Source organism: Mastigoproctus giganteus, chromosome 7 (genome assembly GCF_048544385.1).
Source record: "Mastigoproctus giganteus isolate SK-2022 chromosome 7, ASM4854438v1, whole genome shotgun sequence".
NCBI lineage: Eukaryota > Metazoa > Arthropoda > Arachnida > Uropygi > Thelyphonidae > Mastigoproctus > Mastigoproctus giganteus.
The window spans coordinates 73,235,821-73,256,121 of record NC_143581.1 but is presented as its reverse complement, the minus strand read 5'-3'; the positions used below and the strand labels follow the sequence as shown (position 1 = coordinate 73,256,121).

General features: G+C 42.4%; 1 protein-coding gene across 1 annotated transcript in view; it reads left to right on the top strand.

Annotated features, from left to right (window-relative positions):
• Positions 1-20,301, top strand: part of LOC150082991 (acidic phospholipase A2 homolog) — a 63,424-nt gene that overhangs the window by 11,251 nt on the left and 31,872 nt on the right. The window lies entirely within an intron of this gene.

Here is a 20,301-nt window from a genome sequence, read left to right as displayed (position 1 = left end):
TTACATCTTTGGCAGTGATGCATCTGTATCACGGCAGCCAGTGTGTTACCATTTTTGAATAAAGTCCCTCCGTTTTGTTTCCGTTGTTGTTTCCTTCATTTGTGTACCTCACGAGGTTAATTTGGTATGCTTTTCCCATATCCAGGCCACTCCTATGAGAAGCTACAGGTGAAAACCTGACGTCCTTAAGTTTTGCACATCAGTGTATATGCAGCAACGCATCCTAGAATGCATCTAACGTATCCTCTATAGGGAAACAAGCAGAGAGTTGGCCAGCTGAAATCCACGGAATTTTAAAATTACATCCGCTTTTACATTGAGTTCGCTTTGCATTAGCAACACCCCCTCGTGTTGGAGCAGATGACTGGGATGATTTGTATGGGATGCTGGTGAAAGATCATAGCGAGGATCGGCTGATATAAGATTATTTGGCACGCGTGAAGATCTTTACGACTTCGAATGTGTCTTGACTGGGGTAAGACAGGCAAACCAGTGTCGCAACAACAGCCAACATGGTTAAGTGCTCCCTTTCTGCGATGTCATGAGTCTACCATGACTGACCATCGAACAACCAGCCAAATATTACAGGTGAGGCAGCCACGTGTGATTAAATTCTGTGGTGAACATTGTGTGTCACATTTCGTAACACAGCAGAGACGCAGCAGAATGACCCAGCTAACCATCTAATACAACACAGCAAGAGCATCCAAATGGACTATGCGCCGTATATTACTTCGTAGGGGCCATGGCAGTCACGGGTACTGGTGCTTACTGCGAGACACAAGAAACTGCGCCTTGGTAGTTGGTTGGTTGTTGTAGGATTTCAGCCGCATTAGCAACTTAGTCCATATTGCACCAAATACTGTATATTTTTCCTGTAAATTCTTTTGTCAATTTGCTCTTTGCTGGACGAAAAATCTCAGTATCCGAGAGACAAAACCATGCTACCGTCGTCCAAGTCCAACTAACTCAGCCACGTTGCGAAAAAGGTCCATAAAAATTCTCATGTCATTGACGGAATTCGAACTCAGGTATTTTCACCCGGTGTAGGGAGGACGGCGATTATACCAACTGTACCCGCGAGGGTCGCGCCTTTCATGAGCAACAACACTGGACCACCAACATGTGGAAATTTGTTGCCTGTTCTGATGGATCCCGTTTCTAACTCTACCATGCGTATCCGCATTTAGAGAAATGCAACATGGCATCTGGATGCATTGTTGGTGTTCGTTTATAATGTGCGCATAGTGTCAGGGAGTGTGGAGACTCTGGTGGTTTCCCACTTCTGTGCCGTATGTACTGTACTACTGTGAATACCAGGAAAGGTGTTTTGTGCTGCTTATGCAAATGTTGTGTGGGGTTCTGTTGCGTCCTACCATTTGGCAGTGCGTCCCTTAGCGGGAACTACGTTACCGCACACACCATTCGGAGGTAGCCAGGGTCGCCTGAGCTTATTGGACAGAGACAAAAAAAAAAGTGTAGAGTATGAAAGCACAGAATGTACGAGAGGTTAGAGAGAGAAGTAAGAGGATGTAGATGAAGGCATCCCCTGGTGCTGGACGCAGAATTTCTGGTTACAATATGCACATAGTGTTAGGTGAGGAGCCAATTGTGATTTCCCACATCTGCTGTGAAGAAATGCAGTACTACTGTAAATGCCAGGAAAGTGTCGTGTTTTGGATGTGTAGTAAATCTGTTAAGTTCTGTTGCGTGTCCTGGCATTTGGTGACAGGGCCCCTGGTGGGATCCCACGTTGTCCGCACACACCGCTAGGATGTAGCCAGGCTGCCCATTATTCTCTGGTTTGTCTCCGCCAGTCGGGTTACAATGTTTTTTTTATTATTTATTTATTATATTAGAGTCGCCCGTAATTCATTACATAAACCCGTATTTCTGTCTGCAAATTGCATGTGTTCTCTGGTGGATTTTCCTGTTTTGCTGGACGAAAAAATCCCAGTTTATGGATGGAAAAAAACCTTACTATCTATGCCTGAGACCGACTACCTCAGCCACGGAATGAAAAAAGCCCATTAAAGTTTCTCGCCTTATCGATGGGATTCGAATCCGGGCCTTTTCCACCCAGTGTGGGGTGGACGATGACGATACCACTGTGCTATCCCGCGCAGTCCTCTGATCACTGTTAAACAACGTTCATTGGGAATTCTTACCTTTCTGTCATCGCCAACCAAGTACACACACTCTCTTCATGATGATAGTGTATTCAGATAACTGCAGCGTCTAACAACAAAACGCCCATGCCACAAGGCCCAGTCGGTTGCTACATGCTTTCAGGAACAAGACAATGAATTCTCAGTCCTCCTATGGCTGCCCAACTCATCTAATTTCAACCCGCATACTTGTAACCTACTGTAAAGTATATTCGATGCTATGGCCATCCAACTGAAAATATGCAGGCATTATTCGACACATTGTGCAACGAATGGTAGCACTACACAGCATCTTGCAACCCTTTGTGGAATCCATGCCAAGACGTGTACGGGCTGTATAACGAGGAAAAGGTAGCACTCGAGAACTTAGGTGGGTGTTGCTAAAGCAAATCCAACTTAATGTATACTTAATAAACACTTAATTAGAAGATAACATTAGCACGAACCACCTGCCCATCATAAGTTTTTTTTTTGTTTGTTTAGATGTTTGTCTTCTTAGGTTAGGTTGAAATCAGAGCGGGAGGTGATCTGAGAAGAAGAGAGTATTACCGTCAGTAATCTGAAGTCTAGAGTATTGTAATATATGAGGTCAAGGAGTTGCGTGCCTCATGTGATAGCCATCGTTGCATAACACAAGAGGCACACGTTCATATCTGACACCAAGGTTGAGTATGCATTTTTGTTCAGATTTCAGACGAGCCATGTTAGGAGTTCATTTCTGGCATTCCCGTCATAGTCGGGTGGCAAGTACAGAATATACCAGTCAAAAACATTATGGCTACCTAACCTAATGGCGAGTTTAACCTCCTCTTGTCGCCAATACCGTCAACACATGGCGAGGTACAGACTCTATAAGAACTCTTAAAGTTGCATGAGGTATGTTATACCATGTCACCAGAATTGCATCCGGTAGATCTACAATAGTCCGTGGTAAGTCTGCGTGGGTAGCACAGTGGTACCGCCACCGTCCTCCCCACACCGGGTGGAAAAGGCCCGGGTTCGAATCCCGTCGATGACGGGAGGAACTTTAGTGGGCTTTTTTCACTCCGTGGCTGAGTTAGTCGGTCTCAGGCGTAGATAGCAAGGTTTTTTCCCTCAGAAACTGGGGGTTTTTCGTCCAGCAAAACAGGCAAATCGACCAGAGAACACACGAAATTTACAGACAAGAATACGGGTTAATGTATTTAATTACGGGAAACCCTAAAATAATAATAATAATAATAATAAATAGTCCGTGGTAAAGGAAACAAACTCCGGATCTGCTGATCCACGTAGTGCCAGATATGTTCTACGGGATTCATATCAACGAATTCGGCAGTGAAGATAGCAATAGCACCTGGAAGTCACTTTAGTGTTCTACGATACACTCTTGAATAATACCGGAAAAGTGGTAGAACGCATTATCCAGCCAGGACATACCTGTGCCATCCGGAAAGACAGTTACGACGATGAGATATGCGTGATCAGCCACAATGGATAAAAAAGAAATTGTCATATTAGTCCACCCAAAAGGTGGCTTATCTGCCCATGTGTATTGTTGTTCATAAATTGCGTGCGTTCTCTGATCGATTTGCCTGTTTTGCTGGACGAAAATCTCGAGTTTCCAGGGGAGGAAAAACCTTGCTATTTACATGCTAGAGACCGACTAACTCAACCACGGAGTGAAAAAATTCCACAAAAGTTCGAGTTTCTGGGGGGAAAAACCATGGTACCCTCTCCTGAGACCGACTAACTCAGCCACGTTGTGAAAAAGAACCATAAAAATTCCTCTCGTCATCGACGGGATTCGAACTCAGGTCTTTTCACCCGGTGTGGGGAGAACGGCGATCATACCAACTGTTCTATCCACGACGGGATAGATAGTTTTTCGCGTTCAAAGTGCGGTCTAGGAGCGTAAGGCCTCCAAGAGATTCCCGGGAAAACAATCCCCATATGAAAACATTGCCGACAACTGACCCGTTTCTGCTGAACCAGACCATCGAACCTGCAGTATCGCAGTTACTTGCTCCCACCGTAACATGCGTGCCACCAGGCGGAGAGGAACGGCCGACTGCTAAAACACAGGGATGGTTACAATATGATTTGAATAGATTTGAAAGTGGTGGTGGTGGCAAAATCTCCCGATCGGGAGGTTTCATTTTTAACTATGGAGAAAAGAAAAAAAAAAACTATTACATTAGCGTGTCACCCGGAAAGTCATTTCATATGTCCATATTGTACTGGGTCTGTAAATTGTGTGTGCTCTCTGGTCGATTTGCCTGTTTTTCTGGACGAAAAAAACGGTTTTTTTTTTGGTTGGGAGGAAACCTTGCTTTCTACACCTGAGACCAAGTAACTCAGCCACGGAGTGAAAATAGCCCATAAAAGCTCCTTGCATACTGACAGGATTCGAACCCGGGCCTTTTCCACCCGGTGTGGGGAAGATGGTGACGATACCACTGTGCTACACGCGCAGACTAATTATGGAGAAGTTATTCTTGTAAAGAATCATTACCCCTTCGCTTCCACTTGCAAACACACCTATATGTGAAATGGATAACCGCCAAAGGTTCTGAATATCTTGTCGAGACATAAGAATGGGGGGGAGCGAAATTTGTTTGCGTGTGCGCGCGTGTGTTAATTTACAAGACAGCTAAAGCCACGTGGTGTTAGTATATGCAGGGTGATCATAAAGTCCTGCACCGGTTTTAAATTTTAATAATTAAAGTCGTAAATGATAGAACCATTTAGCAAAAATTATATGAAAGTTCAAGTTTTAGTTTTATTCTTAATGCAGTTTTTATCACACTTCAACGTGGCCGCCATCATGACAAACCACTAAATCGCTGCTTGTCATTAATTAACTGATCCAGTTTCTTTAAAATTTTCCAATCACCTACTTATTGAATTTTTATGGGTGTTTACTCAGTTGTATGCTGAGTAAACAACTGAGTTCATAAGTAAGAAATTTCCGTAGTGGTTCACAATATGAACCTCTAAGAATATTAAAACTTTCTAAAAAAGATTTATTTCTAACAAAGTTCCTTTTGAAATCAATACTATAAGCTGTAATTTATTACTTGCGAAAATGTAATTATAATAAATGAATAATTAAAATAAATAATAAATGTAATTAGCAATTAACGCAATTAATTTCGCTATTCAAGCAAAATTAATTGCAAAAAGGTTCGAAGTTTTATTCAAAATTAATTGCATAAAACTTCCGCACATCTATCCTACAACCGTCTTTCCTCAATTTGAATTTATGCCCTCTCAGGTGATTATTCTGAGCAAGAAGAAGAATCCCATCAGCATTGAGCATGCTCAAACTATTCAAGGCTTTATACACCTCAATCAGATCACCTCGCAGGTGCCTAGTCTCCAGACACTGTAATTTGCAAAACTTAAGCCTTTCTTTGTAAGAGCAACCCTTTGTTCCATTCACTAATCTTGTTGCCCTTCTCTGTACTCGTTCCAACAGCTCTACATCCTTCTTAAAATGAGGCCTCCAGACCTGTATACAGTACTCAAGGTGTGGCCTGACCATTGCCTTATACAAGGGGACAATCACCTCCTTATCCCTGTTAGAAAAATTCCTGTATATCATTGACAAGACACCATGAGCTACTCTTGCAGACCGTCTGCACTGCTTAGAAAACTTCATATCTGCCTGCACAATTACAACCAGATCCTTTTCATTCTCTACCACTGTCAGTGTGATACCACAGAGTTGATATGTTACTCTGGGATTACTAGATCAAGCTTGGTCCCTTTAAGTGGCCTAGGACTTGGCCTGGGCCAGCTAGGTGGCCCAGGGCAAGCCCTAAGCAACATATCGACGTCACATGAATGCCGTACTAAGGGAGAATAAAATGTTTCCGAATCTTCCGTTCGCAAACTATAAAATACTAACGAATTTAAAATAACAGGAATTAGTTTTATATACAAATATACCCAGCGGTTATAATCAACGTCCTTCCACACCCACACAGGGTGGAAAAGGATATTTTTTTCTTTCTTTCTTTCCCGAAAATTGGCTAAGTTTCAGCCAGTTTCAGGCGAGGGTTGCGTTTATTCTCAGGGAAACTGTGGCTTTTCATTCAGCAATCAGCAAGCCGACCACAGAACACACCAAATCACAGACACATCACACCTCATACTCTTAGTTGCTTTGGCGTTTAACACACACACACTGCACCGAGATATGTGGCTTTTCAGAAAGCAAATTTCGTCATTAATTGCAAGTGGTAACCAAGAGTAGGCACATCACATTCTGAATTAATATGCTTGCAAATGACGCCTGTCTGAATAAGAAGATAAAAGCAGAAGCAGAAGGGCGAGTAGAGTTCCCCGCAAGTGTCGTAATTTTTTCCGGTTGGAGCCACATCCAGACATATTATTTCATCATGATGCCCAACCACAAAGCTCCTTTTCTGAGACATCACGTTCTGTTTGACACAAAACTGTCAGCAATTGCAAACATTAAATGCGGCTAATAATAAGAGAAAGTATGTTAACGCGAATAACCTACGAAAACTAGTAGGAGTATGCACGAATTATACTACTAGCCAAATAACGTCACAGCAACCTTAATATGGGTCATCTGTCTCGCACGTTTCGTAACCTCGATGTGAAATTGACGGAAGTGACGTAAGAAGCGAGTGAAAGCCATAAAAATCGGACACTTGCGGTCAGTCAACCTGTCGATGTTCTGGAGATGATCAACAAACACATTGTTTTTCCTTCTCGCTTATTCTAATAACATAATTACACGATTTATCTAATGTATGATCATCTTACCTGTTCTATTTAGTGGATTAAATCTCAGCGCACCGACTTTCTAAGTTGTTTACTACCCAACATACTGAAACTTGCGGAACATAACTATTTAAGTTTTCCTAATCATGAAGGTCCGAAAGAAAGAGGGTCACAGAACAATAGTCAGGAAACTGATCTAAGAAAAATAGATATCAAAAGCCGAAAGACTGAAAGGACTGCTACTATGCATAAATGGATCTCAGAAGTATAATCAGCTAATTAACATATTACTGTACTAAGGTGAAGTGCTAATTTCCACAGTTATCGAACATTTTCTATGCTTATATTAATAAAACAAAAAAAATAGTGATCCAATGTTCTTTTCAGGAGGCCACACTCTTGGAATCCTGAATAAGTGATACGTATGATGCAGCATTATCCAATAGGATTTAGATAATCGCTGAATGCACTGAGAACAAATAACTTGCTGTACTATTAAAATAAATGCAGATATCAGGTAGTTTATTAAATGAAATTAATATAAACTATTCTGTTTTAGTCAATTAAATGCACATCGTTATCATTAGTAATATTAGTAGTAAGTGGCAAAGGATGCAAGAAAGCAAGCTTATACAGTATCGCTAAAAAAAAAAGGCAACACTTCCCATTTAACCTGTACATCTCTTCTAGCAGTTTATCTAGTTCTTCCTTGAATTTATTCAAAATACCCACTTCTACAATACGAGATGGGAATTTGTTCCAACAATCAACCCATTTCCGCACATTCGACCTCCAACTGTCCTTCCTCGATTTGAATGTATGTCTCTCATGCGTGCGGTCTGAATAAGAGGATGGATTCCATCAGCATTGAGCTTACTCAATCCATTAAAGGCCTTAAACATTTCAATCAAATCTCCTCGCAGGTGTCTAGTCTCCAGACATTGCAATTTGCTAAACTGAAAAACACCACTTTGTTCTTCTCACCAATGTCGCTGCTCTTCTATGCACCCGTTTCAGCAGTTCTACATCCACCCTAAAATCAGGTCTCCAGACCTCTAGACAGTACTCGAGATGCGGCCTAACCGTTGCCTTAATGGGATAATCACCTCCTTATCCCTACTGACGAAATTACTCTATATCATTGACAAAATCACATGAGCTGTCCTAGAAGCCTCTCTGCACTGCTCAGAAAACTTAATACCTGACTACACAATTACCCCCAGTTCTTTTTCATTTTCCATTATGCTGAGCGTAGTACCACAAAGTTGGTATGCTTATTGCTACCCATATGCAGTAGCTTGCATTTGTTAATGTTAAACTTCAACTACCATTTCCCAGCCCATCGGCTTAATTATTCTAGATCTTGTTGCAGTATCTTACCTTGATTACAGCCATTAACCATCCTGCCAACCTTTGTATCATCTGCAAACTTAAACATTACCTTAATCAGATTAATAAATATAGAAAACAACAATGGGCTCAGCAACAGTGCTGTAGTCGTAAAATTAGCAGAATTAACTCTATGAATGTTACGAAAAGCAGAGAATTTTTTAATCGAATTTTTTTTTTTTTTTTTTTTTTGGTAGTTGTTGGCGCATCGGCTTCTGTGGCCATAGTGCACCTCCCAAGGTTTTTTCAGTACTTTGATCCAAGCCCGAGGCGGGATTCGAACCCGCGACCTTTGGGTTGCCAGGCAGGCACTTTACCCACCTGGCTAGCCCGGTCGGCCTTAATCGAATTCCAGAGGGTATACGATGTATACCCGTTTAAGCCGTATTTCAGTCTTTCAAAAACCAGAAGGTATAAGCTATTCACCTTAAAAAATCCAGAGGATATACGGCGTATATCCTCCACTACAGCCTTGCTCAGCAATGAATCTTGGGGGAATACGCTCATAACATTAGTCCACGAAGAGCAGTGTTAATTGATAACCATTATATTGCAGGACCCGTACACCCACTCTAAAAAAAGTATGCGGCTACCCAATGGCATTTAAGATCATACAATCTGAGGCAGATACTCCTTGGGCCGCCATTGTGGTTCGTAACCCCAACTTTACAGTAATGAGAATAAGCCAACTATGCACGGCCTGGGCCGCATGTGCTCACATCTTAACCCCACTAGACCCCCTCTATGCTGTCGCGCTGTACTGCAGGCCTCAATGTGAAATCACTTTCGCCACTAGGTACCTGCAGTTGCTGGCTGCTTGACACACTTCCAAACCAGAGAATCATAGTCGGGGCGGATGTCAACTGTCGGTCGCCGGCCTGGTACAGTCAAACACCTGATCGAAAAGGAACTAGGAATGGGCAGCTCCTTGAGGAGTTCCTCGCAAACTCAACGATGGTTGTCTTGAACAAGCCACACCAATTACCTACATTTTGTAATACTCTGTGGAAGGCCACCGATGGCAACTGGGAACGCTGGCTATGTCACGAACTGGACAGTTCAAGATTCCTGGACATCCGTCCACAGAGTAATTACTTATGAAATCCGACGATCCCTTACCAGGACACCAGTACTCAAACAGACGCTTAACCGGTTTGCGGTTAATAGAGCAAACCGGGAGCTCTTTGTTGAGTTGCTCGCGCCGGCTGCGGCCCAACATCTAGCTGCAATGAACATGCAATCTGATCCAAACGAAACCCAAAAGAGAGTTACCAGGATAATCACAACCATCAGTGAGGCGACAATCAAACGCAAGACGCCAGCCCCGGGTGCAGTCCCCTGGTGGACCCCAAAGATCCAGACTTTGAGACGCGAAGTGATCAAAAGAAGGAAGCAGTTTCAGAGGGGCGCGGCGATCGTGGCCGGCTGCTGAAGTTGCGGCAATGAGAGAAAACTATAGGAATGTAAGAAATAGATAGACAGATCTGATAACGAACAGCAAACGCAAAGCTTGGGAGAATTTGGTCAGTACTACAGGAAATACTGATCCCTGGGGAGTGGCGTACATTATTATTATTATTATATTAGGGTTACCCGTAAATGATTACATTACCCCGTATTCGTGTCTGTAAATTGCGTGTGTTCTCTGGTCGATTTGCATGTTTTTGCTGGACGAAAAAAAAACCGCAATTTCTAGTGGGGGGAAACCTTGCTATCTACGCCTGAGACCGATTATCTCAGCCACGGATTGAAAAAAAGCCATTAAAGTTCCTCGCGTCATCGACGGAATTCGAACCCAGGCCTTTTCCCCTGGTGTGGGGATGACGGTGACGATACCACTCTGCTACTCCCGCAGACAGGGAGTGGCGTACAGAGTCATCACAAACAAACTCCCCAGAGGAGAGGTTATTACTCATACACGGACGCTGCAGGGAATCCTAACTATTACATGGGAACAATCAATCCATAACATATTAGATGCAATCTTCCAAGAACCAGCCACCCCGATTCTATCGGAGCAGCTCCAAATCTGCACTGATAATAACACATATATGACAGAACAACAAGAACCAGCCTTTACCTTGGAGGAACTACAACAGGCCACCAACTTAATAGAAACAGAAAATGCCCTGGCCCAGATCTACTGGAGCCAGAAATCATCAAAAAGTAGTAGAAACTACAACGAATCTCCTCCTCGCCTTATTTAATACCTGTCTCAAAACATGAACCTTTCCAACTAAATGGAAGACAGCAAACATAAAACTTATCCTGAAAAATCCCGCCAAGCCCCCCCCGACGTACCGGATTCATATCGCTCAATATCTTTGTTACCAGTTGTCAGTAAGCTCTTTGAAAGACTACTGCATGAAAGGATTAGTCACCACTACGAAGCTACAAATCTAACTATGCCAACTCAATTTGGGTTCAAACCTGGGTGTTCCACAATCGAAGCGCAGAGAAATCTCCTGGATTCTACAACCACTTGCGACAGGGGGGATATTCAGGGATATTCATGTGTTGTTGTGGCGGATCCCAGGGTTTCCCCCATAAGCCGCTATTGTACTTCTTGTGTTGAAGCTTATGCCAAAACCGGCCAATTGTATGTAGTGTGTTGGTCGTGTAAGTGTTATGATGTGTTCTGTTGTTATGTTATCGGCCGGTGCCTGGCTCTTAGCAGATAAGAAGCAGTAACACCTGGTCACTACGTCTCACCCCCCATCCCCGCCACGTGGAGGCGGCCAGGATCAATTATCTCCTGCTGGGCAAGCCCAGGGCATAACACCTGAGAGTGCCCGAAAAAGAGAGTGAAGTGGAAAAAGAGGAATACAGAGGGAGAAGTTTGGGATCTGGGGAGGTAAATGGATAGAATAGAGGAGAATCAACAGAGGGACTCTCCAATAGTTAGAAGTGAGAAGAAGTTAAGCAAGAATAAAGTAGGAAGAAGTGGAGAAGTGGACTAACTTCTCTAACCATGGAGACCTATCTCATGGAAAATCCCATCCTAGGAACTAGGATCAGCAAAACATCTTAATTACAGTTTGCCTAACCCCTTGTAGGCAGAACGTCTTCAGTTAACCACTTGCGACAAGAAATATTTCCTTGTCATAATTATTGATTTCACCAGAACATCTGACACCATCTGGTGGCCGAGCATCCTGGCCCGGTAAGATGCGCCCACACCCCAGTTAACCTCTACCTAACAATCAAGTCCTACCTCTCGGAGATAAAAATAAATGTCGTCGCACCGTACAAAAAGCTGACCAGACTGGTTTGCAGGGGCTGCCCCCAGGGATCTGTTCTGGGGCCGCTCCTGTGGAACATGATTTTAGATGAGTTCCTGGCTATAGATCTTGGTGACATCAGCTCCCAGACTTTTGCTGATGACTTAATTTTGACGATCGCTGCAGACAGCAGGGCCCAGCTCGAAACCAAGGCAAACCAGGCATTGAGGATCCTAGAAGACTGGGCACAAACCCACTTCTTAAAAATCTCACCAACCAAGACGTCCTCCATCGTACTTAAGGGAACCCTCAACCTACAGAGACCACGACAAATAAAAGTTGATAATACAACTATAAAACTGGTAAACCAACTAAAATATCTTGGCGTCATCTTGGACCCTAATCTATCATTTCAACACCATTTGAAGCACATAAGAACAAAGATTAAGAATTATTCTGCACTAGAATAATTCTTAATCTTTGAATTATTCTGCACTAGAATAATTCTTAATCTATACTGACTGTACCCATTGCAGTTGCCAGAATCACAAGACTGGATTTGGGAGTCAATAAGTGCACCCTGTCACTCTATTATAAAACTACATTCCTACCTGCAATAACTTACGCTTCTCCTTTTTGGTTCCATAAAGCTGCAACCGCAGTAAACCGAAGAATGTTGGATACAATAACGTTCGATACTGCTCACCATCACCCGTGCCTGCCGTACAACCAGTACACACGCCCTCCAGGTCCTTGATGGGGCCCTCCCTCTGGACCTTGAGATAATCCGCTGCGGTATGGCTTATTACATTGCCAAGAGATTTCCCTGCACCTCTTTGAATTTCACCATAGACCCAACAGTGAATCAGAAGGCAGAGGAAAACTATACTCCAAAGGCATCTACAGCAGGCATGGAAGGCTCGATGGACTGCATCAACAAAAGGCGAAATCACAAAAAAGTTTTTACTCAGTATCGACAGGGTGTATCCAAAGTCCTCAACTTGGTTCCATCCCGGACTATTCACAACTTACCTACTGACCGGACAAGGATTATTCAACGCAAAATTAACCAACTTTGGGATCATCGAGGACCATGCTGCCCATGCAAGGAGGCAGAGACCTGACACCACATTATGTTTGACTGTACCCATTATGAGGACCTTCGCTGCTGGTTAATGACAACAATCACTTACTTCCCACGGAATCTGGAATCAGATCTCTACTCACCAAAAGAGTATAAGGCTTTTACTAAGTATGCACAGGAACTTTTTGCCCGACTCAGGACATTAATTGCCATCCACAGAGACCACTAGCATGAACCTTACTGATGAATGCCATGGAATTGACTATACGACTAAACTGAATGGAAATGGACAAACTACCTAGACAAACTGATCTGATATAAATGACCAACAAAATAAATACTTCTAATGAAAGGCAACTGCAAAAATGACATCACCCGACTTGACAACCCTGAACTTGAAACTGTTAGCTCATGGACACTGACATGGACCTTTTAAATGCATGCCATGGAACTGACTATATGGTTATACTCTAAACTGACCAGAAATTGAAAACCATTTCGTCGAACTGACAAAATAATGATGCTTCCAATGAGAGACACAGGGATCAACACCTAACTGTGACTTAGTCCTATTAGAGGCAATTAAACTGGACCTGACCTCTCCAAACGATGGCCACTGATAAGGCAAGGAAGACCCAAGAAACATCCGGAGAAGGCAAAATAACACTAAAGCTCAAGAAACATCCGGAGGAAGCAAAATAACACCAAATGCCAGTCTCCTGAAAGTACTTCTTGTCTGGGCTAATGGATCCATTACCGGACAGTAACTGTTGACATCAGCGACCTGAACGGGGCACTCTTGCCCAGTTCACTTTTAACCCCATCGCTTGGGCAGGGGGGACAGTTTCCGTCCCTATTTTCTCCTGGTGCGGCTTGTCCCCACTGACCAGGTTGGGGTTGCCTTCCCTATCACCCCCATATTTCTACCTGTCCCCCCTCCTTCAGACTACTCCTACTCTAACTTGTATCGCATTTTTTTTTACTTTATCTATTTATTTTTATTTTTTTATTACATTATTTTTTATATATTTTTTATTATTATTGTTTTTTATTTATTTATTATTATTTTATTTTTTAGCCCCTTGCCTCTGAAATCTTTGGAAATTAGGTGGCAGGGCCTGCCAGAGTACTTAAGCGATCCGTCTAGTGCCTGACCTGCCTCCTCGGGGCTAAGTGTGAGCAAGTGGGGGTCCCACTAGGGGCCCAACGGCTAAATGGTCAGAACAACAACATAACATGACACTTCACAACGCTAACACACACACATTACACTTTTTAAACCTCTGGCCTTCACAGAGTTCTGTGATACACTAACAGAGTACACAATGGGAGATGGGGGAAACCACTGGGGCCGTTAGACATCGAACACTTTACGCTTTACACTTTGATAACCATACACTGCGCATGTAGCACAATGGTATCGTCACCATCTTCTCCACATCGGGTGGAAAAGGCCTGGGTTCGAATCCCGTCGATGACGCGAGGAACTTTAGTGGGCTTTTTTCACTCCGTGGCTGCGTTAGTCGGTCTCAAGCGTAGATAGCAAGGTTCCCCCCCCCCAGAAACTGGGGAGTTTTCGTCCCACAAAAACAGGCAAATCGACCACAGAACACGTGCAATTTAGTCATAATACATATATGGGTATATGTAAGAGATTACGCATAGCCCTAATATAATAATTGGAATAACTGAATTTAATAACCACACGCAAGCCAATGAACTGATAACTGCTCTCCAACGAGCAACCTCCAAAGCATCATATAAATCTACCAAAAAGAAACTATTCCGACCTTTTGTCTCCATTTGGTAGACCAATGATCTCGCTATACTTCGGAGATTAGCAGTGCGGGCCCATCGCTACTACCTGCAGCACCGGGACTGGCCGCCTGAAGAAGTTGAGCGACTTTACAGTGACTACGTCCAAAAGAAAAACGACTAAACTAAACCATAGCAGCCAAGATGAAAGCAACCTGAATGAGCTTTGTTAAGGAAACTGGGAACTCCAACCCCTGGGGCTTATTATATAAAATCACGAGAGATAAAATCTTCACCCCTGAAATCTCCAACTGGCATGATTCAGCCAACCTAGTCCTTGATAGGTTGTTTCCTTCAGACGATGTTGCAGAGGATCTTCCAGAGCATACAGCAATCAGAAAAGCAAATGGCCGCTGGGCGACGGAAAGCACAACGGATTCTTACACCCTGGAAGAGCTAACCGCAGTATTACAGAAAATAAACCCCAACAAATGCCCTGGCCTAGACCTGATAGAGTACACCTTCATCTTCCGTTTGTTTAAAATAAGGCCTCTATACCTCCTCCTCCTGTTGTACAATAAATGCCTCCAGGAAGGTTTCTTTCCCAAGTCCTGGAAAACTGCTCTTCTGCGCGCCTGATAAAGAAACCACATAAGCCATAAATCTAATCTAATCTAACTCTCTACATCAATATGGCTTCACACCAGGACGCTCTTGTGAAGAGGCCCTTTTCGAAGTGGTGTTACATATAGAACACTTCGAGGGTAAGTTTGAATTGGCAATTTTTGTAAAATTTTGAGGGAGCATTCAACGCTGTCTGGTGGGACAGCGCCTTGGAGCGCCTCCGGTCTGCCTCCTGTTCCCATCAAGTATATAAACTTTTCTTTAGCTACTTCTCTGAAAGAACTGTTATCCTAAAATCTAAATATCAACATTCCCTCAGGCCTGTCTCTCGGGGATGTCCCTAGGGGTCGGTTTTGGGGCTTGTGGTGTGGAACATGGTTCTACAGGATTGACTCTCTCGCTCCTCTGAGAACACCAAAGTTGTAGCCTTTGCCGATGAGCTTACGATCGTTGTGTCTGGAATATATAGACGTGCCATTGAACACAATGCCAATCTGGTCCTGTCCGATCTCTCCTCCTGGGCAGCCTTGAACAAACTCCTCATTAACCCAAGTAAAGCTAAAATGATGCTCTTTAAGCACAAACTAGACTTCAGGTGTCCACCACAGATTAAAATCTCTGGAATCCGGCTACCCATAGTTACTGGAGCTACCATTCTCAAAGTGCTTACTGACCACAAATTGAGCTTCCTGCCAAACCTCACCCATCTCAGATCAAAAGTCAAGAAGCTCTCTGGCTCCATTATTCGTATCTCTAGGCATGACTGGGGCCTTTCCAAGAGGACGCTTCGTCTCTACTATAAAGCAGTCTTCCTGCCGATCGTCGGCGACTCCATAGCCAGGTGGGAAGGAGCAGCAGTGCATAGCACACACTTCTTGATTAGACCGGGGTTCGAGCCCGTCACCACCAAATACGGAGGATGCGGAAAGGTCAGGGAATGACCACTGCATATCCCGGAGCAATATGGCCTTAGTTGCTAATGCTCCTAAAAACCAAATAACAAACAACAAACCTGCCGATCGTCACATATGCGGCCGGCGTCTGGTTTCACCGAGTTGACTTGGTCAAGGTGAGGGACAGATTGAGTTCCATCCAACGTACAATACTACTGGCACCCTTTAGTTTTCAGAATAGTATCTACAGTAGCCATACAGGTCATAGCTGGAACTCTTCCTCTAGATCTGTATGCCGCCTACATAGGAGTAGTATTTAGAATTAAAAACAACATCCCCACTAAGTTCCTTGACATCGAACTTGATCTTGACGCCGACCCAAAAGCTGAGAAAGCCAGATGCTACAATGAGTTAGTGAATATCTGACAGACCCGCTGGAATACATCCCAGGTTGAGATGGTTTCCAGAGGATTCCTTCTTGATGTCACCTTTACATCCTCTAATTCTGTCCAATCTGGCTTTCCCTCACCACAGAGACTTCCTTCCCGGTTACAGGACATGGCTCTCTTAATGAAAAACTGTACCAACAAGGCCTCTGCACGACTGACCTGTGCTACTGCGGAGCCAAGGAAAACTGGGGGCACCTCCTTTTTGACTGTATTCTGTACGAAGATCTGAGGTGAGATTTAGTGAGCACTGTCCCAATATCTGAAAATCAATTAGACCAGTTACTCCTGACCAGGCCTCCGTAGCCGAGTGGTCACGTGGACATGTGTTTATGTAAGGGGCGGCTCCTAGAACGTGAGTTCAACTCCGCCTCGTATCTCAGTATCACTACAAATGGGCCAGATATGTGTGTGACGTCGGTTTGTGTATATTATGTGTGTGTTCTGTTGTTATGTTCTGGCCACTTGGCTACGCAGAATTATCAATCACCTGGACAGATGATTCTGGGTACTCGTCCACACCACGGGAAGGTGGGCCAGTAGCACACACTCTTTGAGTAGACCGGGGTTCAAGCCCCTGACTGCTAAATACGGTCGATCTGTCAACCCGCACTGGACCAGCTGGTAGATTATGGTCCATGTTCCTCAGCATGAATTAGTGAGGAGGCTTCCATCCTGCAGTGGGTTAATAATGGCTGCAGTTTACCTTTTACTCCTGACCCCAGGAACGTTTATCTTCTCTTCACAACTTTGCTAACCAAGTCTTTGCTCGAAGGAAGAGATCATATAGAGGGGTCAACACCCCCGGCATTGGGCCTGAAGTGGATTAGATAAAAGGGTTTTTTTTCTCTCTCTTCTTCTTCCTTTATTTTATCTTTTTTCTCCCCTCAAGTGTAGCTTTGTTTTTTCCATATTTTATTTTATTTTTTCCTTTTTATTTATTTTATTTTTTTCCCTTTTTATTTATTTTATTTTTTTCCCCTTTTTTATGTATTTATTTTATCTTATTTTTCTGTTTCTCTCTCTCTCTCTCTCTCTCTCTCTAGTGTACCTATGCCAATATTTTCTCGCTCTCTGGTGTAATTTTTTTTTCCCTCGCGTGCTGTTTGGAGTTAGCCACTCCAGTATAGTTTTTTTTTTATTTATAATTATTTATTTATTTTTTATTTATAATTATTTATTTATTTTTTATATTATTATTATTTTATTTTCTTTCATAACCTGCACCCGTTTTTTTTTCTCTCTCTTTCTCTTCTCTATTTTATCTGTCCCTCTGGAATGGGCCCCCAGAGGATCCTGGCCCACCTGCTGGCAACACCAGTGGGTCGGAGTCTGTTTTGAGATAGTTACGTACTTTACTGGGATTGGCCCACCTTCCCGTGGTGTGGACGAGTACCCAGAATCATCTTTCCAGGTGATCGATGCTTCTGGGTAGCTAAGAGGCCAGAACAGAACAACAGAACACACACAAACCTACACCAACACATTTCTGGTCCTTTTACAGTTGATTCTGCTCTTCACAGTGACCCGAGGCTGAATTTAACAGACGTTCTAGGTGCTCCCCTTTACAAAAGCACATGTCCACACATGATAACCACTCTCTGTCTTCTCCCACTCAACCATTCCTTTACCATAGCAGCAACTTGCGCTTAATGCCATACTGTTCCAATCTGTATAGCAGTCTTTTATGTGCAACAGTATCAAAAGATTTTGTGAAATCTAATTATATGATGTCAAAATTTAATTTTTACACCCAGTTCTTTTGATACTGCATCATATTATCCAATGAGAATGGTCAGACAAATTCCTTAACATATCCATGCTGTGACTGCAGTATAACTGCATTGCTGTGTGGATGGTCCTGTAGGCTGTATTGCTGTACTTCTATAATCAGCGGCTCCATTATTTTACCTGGAACAGAAGTCGAGCTAACAGCCCTGTAATTATTCATGTCTCCCTTTAAACATGAATTCTTCATTTCTCGCTTAATTAAAATTTTATTAATCACAATAACAGCATTAAGCCTTACATTTGTTGGAACATTTGAAGGATCTACAGTATTTCATCCATTTTACGTGTATTTGAAAACAACAGTAACTCTCAAAGATTCTATTTTTGAAAAATTCCAATCAGCTGTCCTCAGAGTGCTGCATAATTTCAACTATTACGACTGCAATAAGTGCGGCTATGAGAACCCAGCACAAGTAAAACACCATATTACAACAGATCCTGAAGGCAGAATATGAAAAAAAAATAAATAATAAATAAATAAAAGTAATAATGAACAAATCAATATTGCAGAAGCAGAAGAATAAAGGAAAAGGCCAATAACATTAAAAAAGCTAAAATTCTCAAAACTGTATAAACTTTCAAAGGCATTCAATGTGTACACACTAATTTTTCTCGAATCACTCAGTGCGGCCCGTGAAACAAACCTAACTTTGAATTATTTTATTTTATTTAAAATACATATTTAAAATCAAATAACATATTTGATTTTAAATATGTCTTCTGTACGGGAAAAGATTGGACACCACTGTTCTAGCGGCAGAAACTAAACTGGACAACTTAACTTCGTCTCCAGATGATGGAAGTGAGAATATATCCGTTCATTTTTTCTCAAAAGTTGTCATCCATTTCATCTCCGATAAGAATCATTATAAAATTTTGCTATTTAACTTGATCGATCCGTGCAAGCGATATTTCAGTTAAGAAATTTGCTAGAAACATAACACCGAAAACAACTGACTTTTTAAGGTTGAGATACGAATTCAGCTTTAAAGCATCAAGATGAAAACGTAAAGTTGTTTAATGTGGATACACAAACTCAATTATAACAACTAAATCATGCAAGGAAGTAGACATTATGCATGCATCTTCCAAAAAAAAGGAGGGGGGGATTCTATATCACTCATATCTGCCGGGTGCCAAAAACGTGGCTATCCAATTCCGCTTTGAACTTTACCAAACTCTGTGCCTCAACCTCAACCAAATTATTCCAATGATCTAAAACACTGCCGAAAGTAAATTTCATGAGAACCCAGCCTTCTGTACCTCTCCAAACTTTTGCATTAGTGCCCTCTGGCTCTCTCTTCCATCAGTGAAAATATACCTCCATTGTTAATCTACTCATTCCCTTCAGAGCATAAACGTTTTAATATAATGGAAGTGACATATTGCAATTGTTTTCATCGATATCCATAATTGATGTCGACCACATTAAGCGTTAAGTTCAGATGGTTGTGAACAGTTCTGAATTACTTAGTGAATTGTTGTTCTGTCTTATTGTAATTGTGACCTTTTAAGATAAGTTGAAACTCCAAGGGAACTCATTCTTCCTTCTTGATAATGAGTTTAATGAACAGAATGTTAAGCAATTCGAAATTCTCCGTTTAAAAATGTTTCCCATAGGCAGAGTAAAATATTTATAAATTTTGAAATAGTACTTAAAAATTATCTTTAACTTATGTATGTGTATCTCTTCATTTTTATTTGTGTAGTTAATATGTCATAACCTTAAGGTCATTTTCCCTTCTAAGAAGTTTTCCCCAAACCTTCATTCCATTGGAAAGATTCTTATCCAGGTTCTACTGTATATACTGTACACACGGAGTGAATAACTTTGTAGTACTAACCACTCGGCTAAGAACTTTTTTTTTTTTTTGACGTTCGATCCGGTATAGGGGATCTCGACGAAAACTGTAGCAACCAAAAAAATGGCAAGATTTGTCGCGCTTATATCTCGTAAACTATAAATGATAATCTAATGATTTAAATTTTGTTGGATAGAGAGTTTGTGTCCGTATCTAAAATGGTGGGTAGTGGTGGTGTGCAGCAGTGAGGGGTAGCGCTTGCGCGTAAACACTGAAAATGGCGACGCCGCGTGGCGTTTGGGGAGTGTAACTTTGGATTGCGAAGAGATAGGACGTTGAAATTGGTGTCGATTTGTAGAGAATAACAGGAGCTACAATATTATTTAGCAAT